This window comes from Wasmannia auropunctata, unplaced genomic scaffold (assembly GCF_000956235.1).
Source record: "Wasmannia auropunctata unplaced genomic scaffold, wasmannia.A_1.0 LD336103.1, whole genome shotgun sequence".
NCBI lineage: Eukaryota > Metazoa > Arthropoda > Insecta > Hymenoptera > Formicidae > Wasmannia > Wasmannia auropunctata.
In genome coordinates this window covers 417281-422272 of record NW_012026787.1, presented here as the reverse complement: position 1 = coordinate 422272, position 4992 = coordinate 417281, and the positions used below count along the sequence as shown (strand labels likewise).

Genomic DNA, 4992 nt, shown 5'->3' with positions numbered 1-4992 from the left:
TCCGATCTTTGCGGCCACGTGGTGTTATATAAACTTAACATTGTAAAATTCACTAATATTACATGGAAGCACCAAGATCCGCTTTGTACCGTGTTGGCGTTTTAAGATCTCATTTGTTAAATTAACTTTCCACGGTCTTTCCTGATACTCAATTATTTAATTATTTATTTTTTATAATAACAAACGTGGATGCTCTATAATTATTTTTACTTATAAATTCATTTAATAATTTATCAATGTCATCCATTACAGCCTTCGCTAAATCTCTGTGGATATGTAATTTACGTGGGTGTGGATTAACTTTTTTAGGTGTAGAAATCCACATTTACCTGATTTTGGGGTGTGGATTACTCCACACAATCCACACAAAAAACGCCGGGCCTGGTGAAAATGATTAAATTATCTTCAGTTAATGTGAGAGGCGAAAAAAACTTACTAAAAAAGCATTGCTAAACTATGAAGTTTGAAAACGTACTGCAACCTTCTTGTGGTAAATTCAGAGAACTATAAGTTTTGTAGGCTAACTGCAGACATTCTTAAGAGAAATATTATGTATTATTACACAATACCTATATGTTATTATCAGGGTTGGAAACGTTATCTTGAAAAAGTAAAGCATTACAGTCATTTTTTAATAAAAGTAACGTGTTATCATTACCCGTTACTGTTACTGTTGCTTGAAAAGTTTTGTTTTGAAACATTAATATCTAATATTCACTGTTAGTACTGAAAATCTGTGTGTAATTTATAATGTGAATTATAGATTTTCAATACAGTTACTGTAGGAATATACTAAGAGTATAAAATATTAAGCATAAAATATTTTTTAAAAAGTAAACTAAAAATATATTATAAAATAAAAAAATAAAAGTTTAAAAAAGAAAAAAGTAACGACAATTCGTTATACCGTATTCCGTATTGTAAATATATAATGACGTTACTGTTACAGATAGAAAAAAGTAACAATCGTCAATGAAAAAGTAAATAATTTAAAAGTATATGATTGAAAAATAACGAAAACAATAATGGCGTTACAAATAATGCGTTACTTTCCAATCATGATTATTATACCATAATGTTCACTAAATAAATATGCAGTCAATAATAAAATCATTATTTCTATCAATTTTCTTGGCAACTAAACACTACAACAAGGCAGATATGTAAGTTTAATAGCAATGATTACCGTGCGCCGCGGAACACTAGGGTGTCGTAGCGCGGCATTGCCTGATTGTTATTTTTAACCATGTTCCACCGCTCCGATTGATTTGGAAAAAATCTATATATTCAAGTAAAGAATCTAGATATGTTTTTATGAAAATGTAGAAGTGGTCACTTGAAAATATCACCAAAAAATTCATAAAAAATTCAAAAATTTTTTATCGGGTTTTTTATCATAAAAATTACAAAAAATTGAAACTTAACAACAATGTTTACAACATATATTTTTTTCATTAAAATTGATTTAGTCGTTTACGAGAAAAATTATTTTTTTTATTTCGTTTTCCCCTTTCATAGCTTAAAAAAATGCAATTTTAAAGCTAATTTTTGAGGAAGTGTTACTTCCCAAACAACACTAATAACTAATGACACCAATTTGAGCTCAATTAGTACAAAGACAGATTTTACATGCTTATTCCGCTATGCCCTTTAGCACAAATTTGAAAAATTCTTGATTTTTTTATACGTGACAAACTAGACCACGCATTTAGATAATTATAATTATTGCAAAAATTTTGAGAAATAAAGATCATAGGATTCTAGCATTCTCTATATTCGCTAAATATAATTCTAGCATACTTTTTATTCTTACAGTTAAAATATAATTGAAATAACAATACATTTTAAGGATATGTTACTCATCTAAAGAATTTTGATGAAATAAATGTATTCGAAAATAATTTTTCTAAAATTTTAATCCCTATAAAGCGGTTATTGTAAATCATGTGTAAATCAAGAAAGAAACTTTCACGGAGCTATAAAATAAATTTTATCTGCATTTATTGTTTTTATTAGAGCAGTTCAGATATTATGTGTATTTTAAATTATGTATTTTAGAAATTCATACAAATTTTACTCACATTTGAGAACTCATTGTATTTAAATGCAGAAGCTTCTGCTGAAAATATTGTATCTGCTAACGCGTTCGCCTATAAAACAATTTTACAACATGAAGGAAATTATTATATAAATTTTGTTTATCATTATGTTGTACATTAATACCTGATCACATGTCAAATGACAGATACGACTTATAGCAATAACTTGAAATGATAAATACAGAATCATCATACATCGATTGCAAACTAGCAGCACGCTATTATGTTGAGTATTTTCATAAAGATTGACGAAGACATAAGTTATAATGTCTATTAACATACATGCAATCCAACAAAGCAACTGCGGATTATAATAAGAAGTGAGATAATTTGTTGCATCGCTGAGATAACGATGTAATTGCTGAAGATTCGCAATTGTCAAATTCTGGTCATCGAATATTTCAGATATATTGCTATCGATGCAAATTGTTTTCCCTGCAAAATGTTAACATTGTTAAAATTATTTATTAGAAATTTTTAAAAAAATGTGTAAATTTATATATGTTTACAGTCACGAAATTATTTTTCCGGATAGTGCATCATTCTATCGATGATTTCGTCAAACTGTTGTCCGAGTTTTATTTATATTTTGGCTAACAAGGGAACATGTGTCCCTCTTCAATTTTAATAAATTTTGGATATGTTTAAATGGATATATTACAGAAAATTAGAGACATACATTTTTTTATAAGTGTTAAATTGCACGTTAAAGGTATAAAATTTATTTTAGGGTATTTACATTACTTTTTCATATTTCTTATTTTTTAAATATTTTCCGTTTAGAGTCGAAACGTTCGAATAAATATTAAGAAATTTGAATATAAATATGCATGGATATTAATTTGCGCACTACTTACCGCGCCGTTATCTTCATTAACTTTCTAGAATTATTACAATTTCAAGGATCCTATTTACTTCTATTTAATAGCACATTATCCAGATAATTAATTTTGTAACTATATAGCAGAATTATATAGTGAAAACCTATCTTATTTTTAAATATAAAATTTAATTTATGTATTTTAAAAGATGCATCAATTTTACAAGTTTTTAATATTAGCATTTACGAAATGTAATTAGATTCATGGAGTTATATGAAGGTATATAGAGGGAACATATTATTGCAAGGCTGAAGTTCAAGGAAAAAAGATTTATTTCAATGGATATGATCAATCATTATGGCGGCATTGGCAGCTAAAATTAACACGGAGTCTATTATACTGTCTCAGAAAAGGGTAAAGCTTTTTCATTGAAAAAAAATTGCGTAACAATCCGACATATTAAATAATAAATGTTCAATTCATTTCAAGCACTATTTATAATAATAAAACAACTGCAGAGTAATCACAGTGATTCCTCGATTAAAATCACGTCACGGGACGTGAAATAGCTCTGAGTTTACATATATTATATACATATATGCTACTTCTGAACAATCAAGATCATTGATTTTTTCCCTTGCCTCTCAGGTTTCACCTCTCGCCTAAAATTGTACCACATACTCCCTCCATATACATCTGTAGAGATTGATTAGTATTATTAAATTAACTTAATTTGATTCTAATACTATTCAATTTGGAGTTGCTCAATTAACAATATGATACCAATTAATCCATGACACAGTCTGTTGAGATGACAAAATCGGCGACGTAATGCATCGTATAAGAAGCAAAATTTTGCGATTTCCATGGAGAATGTCATCCGTGTTCCATACTGTATCACAGCTGTACAGAAGATTACTTCGCTTGTAACACTTATTTTGGTAATAGATAGCATTGCTAGTGCACCAATTAAGAACCAAGCGCTGAAGATAAATAATATAATTATCCACTGTATATAGTAATTCTTGCGTTTGTTAATGTACCGACGATAATGTTCTATTAAATCGTCGAATTTACGAGTTGTAGCTATAGTGCGTTCAAATTCCACATGACGCAAGTGCGACAGCAATATCGTCAATATCATATAGAGATTCCGAGTATATCGATTAATTTGCTGTAGAACGCATCCCACATTAATAGATGTGCAAGAAGTGGCGAAAGTGAAGTAAATTGCATAATATGCTGCAGCGCAATACACACCGCACATGATCACTGAGTATATTGTCAATAAACGAAAATTTGTGAATATCGATAGTTCGTCGATTGTATGCGGATGACAACCGTAAAAACGTGATATGTATAGCAACCATTGATAATTTTTCAACATGGCTTCACTAACTTTACTAAACAACTGTGACTTTACTACATTCTAATCATTATTCTCTGATATCGTTGGCATGTCGCAACGTTTTACTCATGCTTTAGATAAAGTGCAGATAAATCCCTCTATTACTTCAAACGGGGTTGACACAATAATAACAGCAATTTATTTCTATCGCGTATAGATCTCAAAGATAGTGATAAAATCCTTCTAACAATTTTTTTCTATAAGAATTTTTTTACAGTCCACGCGGATTGAAAAAAAGAAATAAGACCGCAGATTTTTCTAACTTGTTGAATTACAATTTATTAGCAAAAATACATTTCCTAAAATGAATTTTTATATATATGTTTATAAGAGTATTTTGTTTCAAGTGATCCAATTGATTATCTTAAAAAATAAGCATTTTTAAGAAAAATGTTCTAGACAAAAATTGTATAATCTGAAAGAAAACAAATAATGGAAAAATCAATTTTTTAACAATTACATGAAGGTTGTCATTTTTTTTTAATGGAACTACCACAAAGTACCAAACCTAACCACAAACTATCACAAAGTACGCGTAGTATGCGCTACGCACTCATTTTTCGCGTCCTTCGAATTTAATTTCTATTCTCTAATTATTGTTTTGATTGTTTCATTTTTTCTTTATATCCATCAATCAAATCATATATGTATATATATATATATA

The 4992-nt window shown here is 28.6% G+C and overlaps 1 protein-coding gene across 1 annotated transcript in view; it reads left to right on the top strand.

Moving 5' to 3' along the window:
* Positions 1 to 4992, top strand: part of LOC105457793 — a 19453-nt gene that overhangs the window by 2131 nt on the left and 12330 nt on the right. The window lies entirely within an intron of this gene.